Source organism: Chionomys nivalis, chromosome 3 (assembly GCF_950005125.1).
Source record: "Chionomys nivalis chromosome 3, mChiNiv1.1, whole genome shotgun sequence".
In the NCBI taxonomy this organism is placed as follows: Eukaryota; Metazoa; Chordata; class Mammalia; order Rodentia; family Cricetidae; genus Chionomys; species Chionomys nivalis.
Genome location: NC_080088.1, coordinates 75,278,736 through 75,294,354, shown reverse-complemented (window position 1 = coordinate 75,294,354; position 15,619 = coordinate 75,278,736). Strand labels below are relative to the sequence as shown.

The 15,619-nt window shown below is 50.5% G+C and overlaps 1 protein-coding gene across 1 annotated transcript in view; it reads left to right on the top strand.

Annotated features, from left to right (window-relative positions):
* Nucleotides 1-1,492: 1,492 nt before the first annotated feature.
* The window catches only part of Gnb1l (G protein subunit beta 1 like), an 80,835-nt gene continuing 66,708 nt past the window's right edge, over nucleotides 1,493-15,619 (top strand). The window contains exons 1-2 of the mRNA XM_057764783.1: nucleotides 1,493-1,548; nucleotides 1,668-1,748. The gene's annotated coding sequence lies outside the window, so the exon portion shown is untranslated. The remainder of the gene's footprint in view (nucleotides 1,549-1,667; nucleotides 1,749-15,619) is intronic.

Sequence of the window (15,619 nt, the reverse complement as noted above, 5' to 3'; positions counted from 1 at the left end):
GCACCCAGTGTGTGGGGTACACAGGCAAATTCAGACTCACAGTGGTGGGCGCTCAGGGTTCGGAGATGAGGACTCTGTTTAACAGAGTTTCTAGTGTGTGAGACGGCTCTGGGAACGGTGGTGACGACTGCACTGCCCTGTGAATAGTAATACTACTGCTGTGGTTACCATGATACACCTTGTCATGCATATTTGAAGTGATGCCCTAAAATAAAACTAAAAGGCAGTTTGGAAAAAGGCCTATGTAGGAGGGGCTTGGTTGTGTGGTCTTTTGTGCAAGCCTGCTGCTCACTCTGTTAAGTCCCGAGTTAGCTCCAGCTGCTTGGGGCCTGAGGGTGATCGGAATTCACAGAAACAACCCCTCCCTTAAGGGAGGAAGTTTAAATTATCAGGTCAATTAGGAAAGATACAACCGAAAAAAAAAAAAAACAAATTTCATTCACACTTCAAGGAGGTGTTTCCTGGTTGGGTGCCACTTTTATTATTTTTGGCTCAGGCTACTGAAAGCCCCACAGACCCTTGGAAGGTACAATGTGATCTTTGATTCCCGTTTCAGGGATCAAAGCAAGTGAGTTTGGGTGTAAACTCAGATAACATTTCAGAGATCTTTCAGGAAAGGAGTTACCAGAGCAGGACAGACAGGGAGCTGATGTGTTATGCATGTGCTTGCTTTCAGAAGTATTACCGCGCAGCAGAGCCTTCCAGTCCTGTCCAAGGACTGGTCGGTGGACCATCTAAACACATGTGTCTGGGTTGTGGGATGACATCACGAGTACACGAAGGAGCAAGAGGGACAAACCCTCATATGCATGCAAGGGGCACAAAAGCTCATCTCCTGGTCTTTCTAAAACATCTGGTGCCAGCACACTAGGCTGGGCACTGCCCTATCCAAGAGGCATTGGCAGCCGTCCACACCGTCCTCTCTAGGTTCAGACACATACCCACGAGACGAGGAAAGTCACAGGCCTTGCTTGCTTGTCACATAGCCTGCAGCTGCTATGATTCCAAGTGGAGGGATGTGCTGCCAGCTTGCCCTGCCTCTCGCGGCTGGGGTGGAAAAATGCAGACAAGAGCCTTCTCAGGCTCTGAGCATGGGCGCCAGGCGGTGAGAGGTACTGTGTAGACCTGCCACTCAGAAGATGCGCTCTCCAGGTCTGCAGGCTCAGAAGCCACGCAGTACCTGAGCCCTCGAGACCCACGCTGGAGCAGGGTAAGCCTCCAAATGACAGCAAAGACTGCGAACGCAGCAGCCCCGCCTCTGCTCCTGGGGGCGTGGTACCAAGCACGCGCTCCCATCACCCCCCGCGCGGCGCTGTCGCGCTGGCACGGTCGGACGTCTGCTAGGGAGCGGCCTCGCGGTTCACGGCGCAGGCGCGGCGAGTCTTGCGTGCGCGCGCAGCCCCGCGGGAAGGCGAGCGTGGGGCGTGCGGGGTTCCAGAGTGGGCGCGTCCGGGGTGGCTGTGTGCACGCCGGAGGGGGGCGTGGCTGACGAGGCGCTCAGCGGAATCCCAGGAGCCGGCTGCGGCAGGCTAGGATCTCGGCAACCGGGTTAGTGGGGCTGGGTCAGCGCGAAGTGGGGCGGCGGGCTGAGGTGTGGGCTCTGTCCCAAGGACTCACGCCCCGCTCCCCTGATCTCTCTCAGGCTCTTCTCGCTCTTCACTTTGCAGGTGGCTGTGGGATCTTGTCCTCGGAAACCCGCCGCTCTGGCCGGTGTCCGTCTGCAGATCCTCTGACCCTGGCGGTCTCAGGTAGGTGGGCTTCCTTGACCCGGAGCTTGTGAGCTGGATGCCCTGCATGACGGTTGCTGGCGGGCAGGTGGGCGGTGCAGGTAGTCTAGCCTCCATTCACATTTTGGCTTTGGACAAGTTGTATTACCGGGTTTCCCAGGTCTTGGAGCAAAGAACTCAGCCAGTGTTGTCAGATGCTGCCCAGCTTGCGGGAGAAACATTCCCACGCGCCGCGGCCCTTCGTCTTCTAGTAGATTGCTGTCCAGTCCAGGAAGAGGAGCGAGATTACCTAATGCCAGGCAGGGTTGATGGAGAGAAGAGAGAGAGTTCCACAGACTGTTAGGCAAGGGCCGTGCGGGGGATCTTGAGCTCAGCAAGTGAGTGACTGGCTCAGGGTTAGGAAGACCTAACTGAAAGCAGGAATTGATGTCTGTGCAAGGGTGGGGGCGCCTCGCTCCTAGGTTGCCAGAGGCACTCAGGCACCAATATGAGTGGGCAGACAACATCTAAGGTTCATAGTTGGGGCGGGAGGTCTGGGTGCCACACTGGCTTCTGGGCATGCGAAATGGTGTTCATGAGCAGCCTGACACCTAGCTTTGGGGACTGGGACCTGACTTGTGGGCATTACTTCTTGAGAACTCACTGAGAGACTGGATCTGGCTGGTGATTATGATGAGAATCCCAGGTCAAGGGCTGGACTTTGAGGTGTGAGTCAGGGGTCTGTGTGGGATGGTCCAGAATGCTTGGGTGCTAGAGGTAGGTGCTGGCAGTACTGGCAGCCAAGTGTTGCAAGCCCCTTAGGAGGTGCTGGCACCAAGATCAACCTTTCTGTACCTTTCTGGAGAAAGTGACTGGGTCGGGGGTAAACACATGGAAAGCCAGGTGTGAAGAAATATGCTGGACTCGGTGGTCCTAGAGGAGAGCTTGTGGAGAACTGGGCTGTGTGTGCAGGGATGAAGCAAAGAGTTGCGAGAGGTCCCAGGTGGTGGATTTCCCTCCCCAGAAAGACTGGACCAGTGTGAGAGCCCCAGATGAGGGCTCCTTTCCTCCTTCCTTGTGTGGCCTTGTGACCACAACTTGGAATAAGGGTGGGTCCAACCATCAAAGGGAGCTCTGGCCAGGTGCTGGTGGTAACAGGGAGAAACTCCAAATTGGAATTGCAGAGTTTCACCTGTGGGGGTTGTAGTACCAGGTTATTGACTGGGATGAGGGTGAGGGACATGTCCTCAGGATTGGGTAGATTTGCCTGCAGGTGGTCTCTGGAATCCTGGGACCAGGACGAAACAGTCCAAGCAAGGCAGCCCTGTTCTTCTCAGGTGTGCATGGTGCTGGGTATGCAAGGAAGTGTTGGCATGGCCCGTTCTTAGCGGTTTATAATGTTCCAGCAGGCAGGAGCCCACTCATCCCACTCTAAAGGGTGGTCCATAGCCTGTGAAATGATTTGTGGTTAAGTTTGGCTCCACGGCCAGGTTCTCTTCTCTGCCATTTACTAACTGGTGGTGTGCGGCTGCACACAAATCACTTGGCCACTCTTCCGTAGCTATGATAATAGTATCCAGTCGTGGGTAGTGGGTGGCCAGCATTCAGCACAAGTGGTACTGTGATACGTGATACACACAAATGACAGTTGCTACTGTCATTGCGCTAATATTCCCCAATGGTCAGATCTGGCCCCTTCTAGAGTTGACAGTGTCTATCACTGCACCTTTAAAGTCACAGGCAGCATTTGTTGTCTTGTTCACCCTCGCAGGCCAGCCCCGGGGCCCCTCCTTCTACTCTGAGCAGCTAATCAGGTCCCTGGGGGGTTTCTGCCTGTTGCCACCCTGCCAGCTCAGTGATGATGGTTGGGCCTTGTTCCTGCTCTTCCCCACCTTGTTTTTGGACAGATTTCCTTGGATGATGGCCTGCATCTGACAGTCCCTCGACTCTTACCGGCTCAGCTCCCCTGGTCCTCAGCATTTCCTTGGAATGGCAGTCTGTCACACCCTGTCCAGCTGCTTCTTGGCCCGTTGTGTTGTCCCTGCCTCTTCTATCTGCACCAGGCTCTGAGTGGGCCCTTCTTCCCTCTACTCCTGGCATGCCTCATGACAGGTGCCATTGGCAGAGCCCTAGTAATCTACCCAGATGGCAGCCAGTTTCACCAGTGCACGCCGTTGGCAGCAGACGGATGGCACCTCCTGGCATGACCCCTTGGTGGATTCCTGGATTGAGAGACCCTGCTGTGGGAACCCCATGTGTGTGTACACCACCATGGATTGGATAGCACAACTAATGATTCTTCTGGCAGTAAACCTACAGAAAGGGGCCCTCCAGCTGGATGCTGGCCTGTGACCCCTGGCCACTCAGGATGGACTTCCACTGGGTTCCTGACTCCAACCTGGTTCCTTTGATGGCTGTCAATGGCTGCTAGACTGCTTTTTTGGCCCAGTTGGGAGAGTATATGTCTTTCACTTTGAACACTATCAGGACAGTCTCAACTGTATCTGTGAGAGCCTCACTTGACTGACAGGCCTGGCCTACCTCAATAGGGACCTGCCCTTGCCTGATGATTATGAATTGTTCTGACAGGATCTCAAAGAAGTTATTCAAGACCCAACCAGTTCTGTTGAGTACCATGCCACTGTCTCCTGTCCTCTGCCTTCCACCAGTGGCCCCATAGCTGCCCACAGTAAGACACTGCATAGTTGGGGTCTTAATGATCCTAGCACTCAGTATGGGTATTCCCCTGAGGCCTGCTTTAGCTGTTTCCTTTAATCCCTGCTTGGTTTAGGCCTAACTATACCCAGAGTTCTTGGCCTGAGCAGCAGCTGGACAGGGAGAGCTCCCTGGCCCTCGGTGGCCCCTACCCAGTCTGGTTCTGCATGCATCCATGATTGTAGTGCTGTGAGGCCAACCGCCTCCCGTTCAGAGGACACAGACCCACGCTTGGCTCAGTACTTTCAAAATCTGTTAACTCCTGTTCTTAGAAGCTAGAATCAGTCATCTAGGGAGCTGAGAAGCTCAGAAAACAGGAGAGTTCTAAAGCCTAAGGAGAGCAGGAAATATCTCTGAGTACCCCACGGTGGCTGGACAATGTTCCAGACGTGCTCCGAACATAGTCTAGATGTGCAGCAGTGCTCCTCCTGATAAAGTGCTGTGCACAGCGAGGGGCCCCACAGCACCCAGACTACCAGCACAGTGCTGCCTACAGATGACTCCGCCTACCCACGACTGGAAAGTCGCCCTGCTCCTACCAGAATGTGGGCCTGTCTTGGTCTTCTAGCTGAGGTCCTACCCCCCTCCCCCCCGCCACCTGGGAAATACCCTGTAGTCCGCCCCCATCAGATTGTAGCACTGTTGGTGTTTCTGGGCCATTGGCCTGTTCTCTGTGACCTGTGATGCTAGGCTACAGTGGAAAGAAGGCTGCTTAAAGGAAGCCGCTGCTTCTTTTGCGCTGCTCCCCTTTAAATTGTTTGGTTGGTTGCTTGGTTTGGTTTTTTGTTTTTGAGACAATGTTTTACTCTGTAACCTTGGCTGGCTTGGAACTTGATATGCACTTGAACTCACAGAGAACCCCTACCTCTTTCTTCTGAGTGCTAGGACTAATTTTTTTTTTTCAAATGGTATATCTGTGGAGTATAATATAATTGGATGCGGAGATATATAATGATCCACTCTGGTGATTGCCATTTTCTTAAACGTTAATCATTTCTTTGTATAGGATTATATTTGCACTCCCCGTGTGGTTCCTTGTAATATATGAAATACATTACTGTTAACTCTTAAGTGCACACTGTGCTGTGGAGTTATCTAACCTTGATGTCTCCTGTTTTTTCTGTCCTGTTACCATTCTGCTTCCACTAGATCAACTTTTATAGCTTCCGCATACAGATATGTGGCATTTTTCTCTTTGTATCTGGCTTATTTTACTCAATAGTGCCTTTGGTTCCATGTTGCTTAGATTTATTTTGTTGTTGTTGTTTTTATGGTTAAATAATATGGTTAAATAATTGTATGCATATATTGCCTTTTTTTAAAAAAAAATAACTCATCTGTCATTGTACACTTCAGTGGATTTCATTTCTAATGTGCAGTACAGAAGCAACCATAGTCATATTTTTTTTTTTTTTTTTGGTTTTTTGGTTTTTTGAGGCAGGGTTTCTCTGGTTTTGGAGCCTGTCCTGGAACTAGCTCTTGTAGACCAGGCTGGTCTCGAACTCACAGAGATCCGCCTGCCTCTGCCTCCCGAGTGCTGGGATTAAAGGCGTGCGCCACCACCGCCCGGCCCATAGTCATATTTTTAAGGGATAAGATGACTTCTTGGTTGAGAACCATCTTCCTGTGGGCTTATCTGAAGCCCTGGCCAGTTGGAAGGTTTGAATTCAGGAGGATAGGAGCCTCTTGCTAGGCTCATCTCTAATCATTCCCTTTTTTACATGGCGTTCTCACTACACCTGGTTATGCTTTAAAAAGCCCCTCCCTGCTTTGCAAGTGTATACACATACACACACACCAGTATTCCACCACATTGATGCTTCAACACTTGCATCTCCTAGCAGATTGAGCTTCCATGCCAAGGTTGTGGCATAGATAAGTGTCCCTGAAAGCATTGCTGGTCTCAGTAAATATGAGTTGACTTACTGCTGCTAATAGTTCTTGTTTGTGAACAGAAGTTCTATTCCCATTCTGTCAGCAGAGCCCAGCCAAGTGTCACAGGTGTGCAGCGGTGGTTCCCAAATGAGGCTATAAAGGTCTGATCGGAGGAGGTGGAGCTAGAGGGGGGAGGGAGTACCAGGTGTTGGGTGGTCTTGGGAGCTAAGTTCTGAGAGAGAACTCTGGGTAAAGAGAAGAGCAGTAGCAGATGGGAATGTGAAGCCTGGGGTTGGAATGAAGAAAGACCAGTTCTGCACAAGGATGAGGTTTTAGGGAGAACTGCGCATACACACTCCTTTGAGCCAGATTGACGTGAGGATGGGGACACAGCATGTGCCTTAAGAGTTCTGAGACGAGAGAGGAAACCTTCCTGGACACTGACAGAACCGTAGACTGAAGAGCAGGTGGCTGCTGTAGGAGAGCCATGATGAACAAGCATCTGGTGAGACTCGGAGAAGGTCATTGGATTGCCTGGCAACTTACTAGGAGATGTTTTGGGTCCAGGTGGTTTATTTGTAAATTATTTCTAAGCACAGACATTATATGCACGAAACAGCTGGGAATGTTGCTCACAGAAGTGATTTTGCAGTAGCCCTAGGCTTCTGTTCTAGGTTGTTCATCTGTTTCTATGATTGCCCATCGCTGGACCGACTGCCCTCTTTAGTTGTCTGCGGCTGGACCTGCCTGTGGCTCTGATGGTGGAGACTGGAATGGCTCTCTGGAATGATGGTCTAGTTACTTGCTGGCCCTTGCCATCTTGCTGACCCGCAGTGCATCTGCCTTCCCACCTCTGGTGGGCCTGAAGTGAACCTTTCTGCTTGAAGTTGCCGTCATTCTTGCTGACCCTGATCTTCCTGCGGCATCTCTTGAGGACTTGGGTGATGGTCTGCCTATGTCTGAAGGCTGCTCAGCAGGCTTGAGAGCAGAGTCTCTGTGACCTGGGAAATTAGTCTGCTCTAATTTAGAGGGGAATCCACCCACTGGTTGGGCTCTTGCACCTGAGGGAAGGGGGTCTTTTAGTTGCAGTGCTAGCTTGTCTGCTCCTAAGTATCTGTAGGTAGGACAGAAGGTTGAACTGTGGCCTTCCAGACCGTTACAGTGCAGCTTGTCTACAGTGACATCAGCTACAATCTTCCACCAGGTGATCCACTCCTCAGGAGAAAAGGCTATCAGATTAGACCTGTGCGCGGGGCCCAGGGTCATTCACCCATGCTGGCATGCAGACTGATGGCCTAGAGGAGGACTCCCCGGGAGCTAGACAAGATGGCAGGCAAGCCTCTGATTAGTGTGGCTCACTTCCCTGGGAAATATCCTGACATCTCTAAAAAATAGGCCATGGGCCCTAGCAAAAGGCTTTTAGAAGACCTATCTCCAAGGAAAACCTTAAGCCAGAAAATACTGGTGATCATAAAGTCCTCTGAGACATTGAAATTCTTTGTAAAGCTGCAACATTTGAAGCACTTGGATTTTGGAATAGAGAAACAATAGTGAGGCAAACCATTTTAGAGCCATATAAATTGAAAAATTAGTACATTATTGGTGGTGTTTCAAATGAATGTCAGTATAACCAGTTTGATAACTAGTTGGAGAGTATTGGAACAGGATACCTGTTATTGGTTGAGCCAGCACACATTCAAGGTGGATTAAAGACTTTTTTTATTTCGAGACAGGGTTTCTCCTGGAACTAGAACTAGCTCTTATAGACCAGGCTGGCCTCGAACTCACAGAGATCCGCCTGCCTCTGCCTCCCGAGTGCTGGGATTAAAGGCGTGCGCCACCACCGCCGGCAAGACATTTTTTAAGGTTGTAAAAATGCTCATTAGCACTGGGCAATGGTGGCTCACACCTTTAATCCCAGCACTTGGGATGCAGAGGCAGAAAGATCTCTGAATTCAAGGCTTCCCAGGTCTACAGAAAGAAACCCTGCCTCGAAAAAACAAAAAAAAGAAAAAACAATTGCTCATTAGCTTCCTATTGTAACAAGGGCGGAGATAATCAGCTTGTGAAGAGGAAAGCTCTGGGGTGACAATTTTGGAGGTTTTAGTCCACTGCTTGTTGGTAGCTTATGGTGGCAACATGTAGCAAAACCGTTCACCCCATGCTCAGGATGAGAAAAGCATAATGGACAGAGGACCCAGTATCTTCTTCAAGGGCACAGCTGTGACTTGAAATCTTCCACAAGACCCCACTTAGCTCCACTGTGTCCCAGCAGAGCCTAGGTGGGGACCAGGCCTTTAAGAGATGCAAACTAGAGCAGTTCTCAGAAAACAGGAGTAGTTCTGCGAGTTTGAGTTTACATGTCCGGAATTGCCAAGGGTATGGCCGATGGGCTCCTGCTTTTGGTGGGGATATAGAATGCTTAGGTTTCACCATGCCAGTGGTTCCAGGCATGTATATGTCTGACCACTGCCCACGTGCTAATGCCGTGGGTAGTCGTGGTATGTAATCGTGTGTGTGGGATCTGAGAGTGGGCCTGAGTTTAGTCACACCTTGTTTCTTCACCTGACCCTGTTAGGTATTAAATAGTTCGTCCTCACTGGGTGCTCAGGAGGATTGACTGAAGATGTCCACTGTGCCCTGGCTGAGGCCTAAGCCCCCATGATTGTCTGTCATTATATTGTGCACAGCAAAACTATAAGAGTTAAAGATCCAGCAGCAGGGGTAGAGCAAGTAAAGCTGTCATTCCTACAACTTCTGTCAGCACCAGCTAGAACTTAAACGTCTCACTGACCTGAGTGGCACCTCGTTTGCTGCTCATCCGTGTGTCTGGGAAGGGACTAGATGTGCTGTTTCCTGCTGCACGTCAGATACTTACCACCAGGTTCCCCATCTACACACACCACCACACAGTCAAGTGGGTCGCCGCTGATGTGCCTCACCCCACCTACACAGCTGTGGCCGAAGGAAGCCACAGCTGCACCTGAGTAACGAAGGTCCTCATGTGGGGTGGCATCTTAGTCACGCTTCTGTTGCTGTGAAGAGACAGTAGGCCCAAGGCAGCTCTTTTAAAAGAGAGCATTTCACTGGAGGCTGACTTAGAGTTTCAGCAGTTTAGTCCGTTTTCATCATGGTGGGGACCGCGGTGGCACACATGGCACTGAAGCAGTAGCTAAAAAAGTAATTGAGAGCTGCATCCTGATGCGGGCAGAGAGACAGACAGACAGACAGACAGACAGACAGACAGACTGACTCTGGGCTTGGCATGGGCTCTTGAAGCCTCAAAGCCTACCACTTCCTCCAACAAGGCCACATCTTTTAATCCTTCTAACCCTTTCAAATAGTGCCATTCCCTGGTGACTAAGCATTTAAATATATCAGCCTGTGGGGGTCGTTCTTCTTCAAACCACCACAGGTGAGTTACTCAGTATTATGCTGAGTAAGCTGCTGTTCACATTGGAGGCCATTGTGGAGCAAGGGTGGACCTGTAAGCTACAGTGTGCATGTTCAAACCAGAAATGTGTCTTCTCGTGGTTCTTGAGTGAAGAAATCCAAGGTTGAGTTGAAGGCAGAATGTTTTTCCTAAGGCCTCCCCTTGGTCTGTGGGTGGCCATCTTCTCTGTGTCCTTGCCCAATCATCCCTCTGAATGTATTTCCATGTCCTAATCTACTGGGATACCAAGCATGCTGGATCAGGCCTACCCTAAAGATATTTTACCTAAATTACCTCTTTACCCTATCCAAATATAAGCATGTTCTGTCACACAGTGGGGACAAGGACTTCAGCTGAAGAATTTTGGGTACTTTCACCTAGAACAGTGCCCAAGATGGATTTTATTTCATTTTGTAGTTTTCAACAGTGCTGTGGGCAGCCCTCTGTGCTGTATGCAGGGCCCCTCAGGGCCTTGGTCTTGGAGTGAGTTCTGAGGTGTGGAATTGCTAGTTTCTACCCTGAGTAGTCTGTTCTAGCTGTTCTGTACACGGGCTTGTTTCATTTATTATTTAAGAAAATTTTCCCTACATGAGGGTTCAAAGGCATTGTTCTGTTTTCCTAAAGTCTCATGTGTTGCCTTTGACATGAAGCCTGGACTCTCCTTGATAGTGTGACTGGGATAAGGGAGGTCTTCTGTCAAGGCCTGTGATGGGCAGAGAATCTGACAACCATAATGGCTGTGTAATCTGAGCAAGCAATAAATTTTTCATGTGTGAGGCCACTGAGGTGTGTGTGCGTGTGTATGTGTGTGCACACACACATGCCAGAGTGTAGCCTGTTATATCCTGACCGGCAGAGGATCCTGTTTCTCCTTTTCCATGGAGCATAGGTTGGGTCTGGCCTCAGCCACTGACTCTACTCCCTGGCTGCACTCTGGTCTGGTCTGGCCTCAGCCGCTGACTCTACTCCCTGACTGCACTCTGGTCTGGTCTGGCCTTAGCTGGTTTTATAAGGAGTCCTGATGTTATGATAGAGAAACGTCCACCTGCATCTTGTTCCTCATGTTGGCTAATTTTAAAATCACATTTGGTCACAGGGAGAGGAGAGTGTAGTGGGCTCTGGTGTGCTCCTCACCCAGCCCTTCAGTACTTGTGCCTCACATCCTGGGATCACTGTGTCTGTGGGCAACGTGCTTGAGCCTCTGCTCTAGGACAGCAGAAGCCCTGAGTTACCTTAGCGTTCCTTGAACCACCGCATTCTCTGGAGCAGGCACTGAGCCCTGGAGGGCCCTGTGGGTGGGTGAGGCCAGCAAGCTAAGAGCCGTGGCGTGCCTCTTAGATGCTTGTATATTCGTCAGATTCTTCTGCTGTACCAATGGTTGACATACCAGGCAGATGGAAAGAGACATCTGACTTCTCCCCTTCCCCCATTCTGTCCCTGGTGTCTGTCTGTACAGTGCAAGGGCCCAGACATTTGGTGCTGATGGACAGTTGTCCCCACCACCATGGCTAAGGACATTTTCTCCAAGGAGACGTGGTTACTGGGCTAAAGCTGGTTCTAGCACAAAGGGTGGTCACATTTTCTTTAGAGCAGTGAGACTTTTCATGTGTAGACACAGAAGGTCTGTGGCCTGGTGCTGGATGGGTTCCTACCTCTGCCCATAAGTGCCTTAGAGCAGGTTTCTGTTCTGATGCCTTAGGCTCCTTAGACAACTCCTAAGCAGTGAATAGCCTTCCTTAGGTGCAGCTTGAGGTGGCCCTTCTTGGAGAAACTCTATCTGCCCTGCAGTTTAGGAGCTCCGTCCCGGTATTATGTTTTAGCTCAGTCAGTGCCTGAGCCTTTAGAGGCAGGCTGACCAGTACTCTGTACCTCACATGCTCCAACCAAGAGGCTAAGCAGCAAGGTGAAAACCACCTCATGTACTTAGCTCCTGAGACCCATGCTATTCCACTGGCCTGGCCTTTCCACTGTGACAATTGTTAGCTATGGGGACTCAGCTGTGTACCTGACAGGGATTCAATGGTGGCACTGCTGGAAAAAAGAGATAGCAATGGTGGGCTGGTAGGAGGGCTGTGCTTACTGCCCTGGTCTGTCACATGGGCTGTGTCTCTAACAAGGCAGGCCTAATAGGAAGCTGGGGCTGTAGCTGGTTTCTGTCACCTAAGTCACTGGGGCCTGTTGAGAGGGGGGCTATGAGACCTGATGGGATGAGTGATGGAAGGTACTGTTGGCCAGGAGGTGTGGAGGTACGTGAATCCTGCTAAGGTAGCACCACCTCAGAGCTAGAACAATACTTTGCCAGGTGTTAGGCCTTGGTCGTAGAATGAGCAGCAACCTGTTTCTCCTGGAGAGAAGACTGTGGCCCAGGCTGCAGGGGTCGCCATGCCTGCTCAGGGCTTTCAGGGATATGGTGTCACGGGAGATGCCCCAGTGCAGCCCTGGGCTAGCTTGCCCTCCAGGGGGAAGAGCCACTGTCAGTGGTCAGCCCTGGAGTGAGCGAGGTGAGAGAGTGATTGGAGTGTTGCTCTCCAAGCCTTGGGGAAGGTGCCAGTTCCCACATTGGCACTAGGCTGCAGATACCCACCTTCTTTGCTGTTTTCCTTGTCTTCCTGCCATCCTTCTTGCGTCCTTACTGCCCCAGAATGCTTCCCCGGTTCTGTATCTTTGAAGCAGCTGCCTCCCTGCCTGCCTGGGTACTTCCCAAGGCGGAGACTGACAGAGGATTCAATGAATCGAAGGTCGCCAGTTGGGGCGTTGACAGATGCCCAGCCATGATACCATTTCTGATTTAATAACCGAATGGGAGGCTGGCCCTTTGTAATAATTAGGGCTAATTACTGAGGAGGTGTTGACAGACAGGCTGAGAGGAAACAAACTACCTTTATCCCGTGGCTTAGAGTCAGATTACTGGCCCAGTGCTATCTGCCCCTCAGAATGTAGACGCTTCAATCACTCAGCGAGGCTTCAAAGGGGAAAGGCCCTGACAATGCTTGGGATTTGGAAAGCAGCAATGAAGTGCGCCTTTGACTCCGAGTCGCCGAATGGAGCCCCATTCCAGGAATGGTTTCTTTGTGCATCTTGAGTTACCTCGGCAAACCTGCTTCCCGCGCACTTGGGGCAGGGAGGGGCTGCACGGGCATGGTCAGGGATGTGGCAGGGCATGTCCAGCCTCCTGGGGTCTTTTCTGGCCTGATCTGCAGCATCTGATGTAGGTAGAGACCAGGTCTTGGGATGAGCCCTGCCGGGGAGTATGCTGAGTTCTTGGTAAGACAGTACAACTTTGCCGCAGCACACAGAGGCAGGCCTCGCCTCGATGGAAATGTTTTTGGTGTTATTTATGGCAAGACCACCCCTCAGAGGCCTTGAGGTCTCTCCCTAGCTTGCTCTGGAGGCAGCTCCCACCCATGTCTTAGGCTCAGAGCCAAGGCCACAAAAGTGATATTTCTCAGTTGGCTTTCAGTCTCAGAGGCTGAGAAGGTATTGGAAGCTGGTTTCTGATGTACTGTATGGAATTCATGGTGTGCTGGTCATACTTCACTTCACAAATACAGAGAGCTGTGCCCAATTCTGGGTGCCCAAGTTTTAAGCTGAAGCACTGAGCAACAAGTCAGTTGTCTGGCTGGACAGCTCAAGGCCACAGCTGCAGCTACAGTACAGCTCCACAGAGGAGAGCATGTAGAACTGCCTATGCAGTCAGGACACTGACCAAAGCTGCATCAGGGGCCAGTTCTGAGCTTCTGGGCCTTGATGCCAATGATTTCTCCCATCAGAGAGGCCTCTGCTGAGACCAGAGTTGCTCAACGAGTGCCTACTCTATTCTCAGCAGATCCTGGATGGTTCTGGGCAAGCAGGAGGTGGGAGGACAGTGCTGGGCGAGAGGACGGTGCTGGGTAAGCAGGAGCGGGAGGAGCCCCCTTGCACCTTTCTGTGCATCTCCCGTGTGTCTGCTTATGGCCTTGGCTGTGTTCCTGCAAACCTGCCCAGGTTGGTGGATTCTGGATTCTGAGTCTTTCCCCTCTGTGACAAGTGCCATGGGCTGAAGGGAAAAACTTTGGCTTTCTTTCCTGGTATGCTGCTTTGTGTCTAAAGAAAGTGCCTTCTGGGGCTAGGAGATGGCTTGGTGGTTAAGAGCCCTTGCTCTTGAAGAAGACCTGGGTTCAGATCTCAGCACCTTCATGGTTATGGTTCCGGGGATTTTAATGCCCTCTTTTGGCCTCAATGGGCACTGCACACACGTGGTGCAAATATACACATGAAGGCAAAACACCATACGCATAAAATAGAACTAGTCAGGTGTGATGGTGCACATCTTTAATCCAGCACTTAGGAGACAGGAGGATCTCTCTGAGTTGGAGGCCATGCTGGTCTACATAGTGAGCTCCAGGACAGTTAAGGCTACATAGAAAGACCTTGTCTTAAAAGCAGCAGCAATGTTGTTTTTAGCCAGATATGTCTAAACAAGAACTGAGTTTTCATCGTATAGTGGTGGCAAACTAAATACCACTAACCAAAGTACAAGAAAATGACCCCACATATATTACATAATATATTTTATTTGAAGGCAGTCTCCCAGAGAGTGGCCAGGTGAGCCGGGGCTGAGCATTTTAGCGTACACAGAAGAGGGAGTCCTCTCCCTCTCTCATTGAGATCTTAAGTTGGGCACCACTGGGGACTGAAATCCAGGCTGAATGCAGACTCCTGAAACTGAACCTATTGTCCTTTTCTGTCCTGGGACCTCTCATTGCATTTCCTCTTTTATCTCCGTAGCCTACTGACTCTGAAAGTCTCCTCTGCTTCTTACTGTCGCTAACTGGGCAGCCGTGAGATGCAGCATCCGGAACTTGGAGAATGTTCCTCAGTGGTTTGCCTCTTGATACACTCTCATGGTCACACCAAGGCCATGGCTTTAGGGAGGAAGAGGACAAAGATAAGGTGCCTGTGTTTTCACTTAAAATCATTAGTGTGTGTCATCCATGACTCCTGTTGCCAGTGTTGACCTTGGTCGGCAGCAGAGGTGCTATTCCTCAGGCTCTCTGCTGCAGTTACCTTGAGGAAGGGAGTCACCACATAGCCAGTGTGGGAGCGAGACAGCTACACCAGGGACTCTGCTCAGGAGTTCTCTCCAGTTCTCTACTCTCTTCTTCTCCCTCCCACCCTGGGGGCTGACAGTGTACCCCAGACTGACCTGAAGTTTACAGTCCTCCTCCCTCAGTCACCCAAGTGCTGGGGTTTTGAGTGCATACCTCCATGCTCGGCTTCCATCAAATCTTTACGTCAGCAGCAGCAGCAGTGTTTCCCCAATGAGGCTTACCATGACCAAAGCAGCATCAGGCTGCAGAAGACTCATTCCCTCAACAGCCTTCCTCTCCTCTGACCCCAGTAGCCTCCAGTCTGTCCTCCCAGCTCCACTTTTGCCTTTTCCAGAATGCTCTATAAACTGTATCCTTTTACTTACAATAATTTTCTGGATACTAATCCACACTATTGGATTTGTCAATAGCTTGTTCCTCATTGTAGCCCATTTGCCTGAGGAGAGTCTTCTGGGTTATTTTCTCTGTGCAGAGATTATGATGAAATCAAACATTCATATATAGACTTTGGTTTGCACTTAAGTTTTCATCTCTCTTAAAGCTCTAGAGATGGAACTGCTGGGTAGAACGTGGTGTGTATATTTAAGAAATTGCCACTTTCTTAGAGCGCTCACTCACACCTTCTCATCAGCAACCTCGGAGTTTCAGCTGGGCCACATTCTCGGCAGCATCTACTTTTGTCTGCTTTTTCTTCCTTTTAGACACTCAGTAGATACTTACCGGTCCGATTCTTGTTTAATTTGCATTTCCCTGATGACTATGGGTAAGCAACTCTTTCTGCTTATTTACCATTTGTGCAT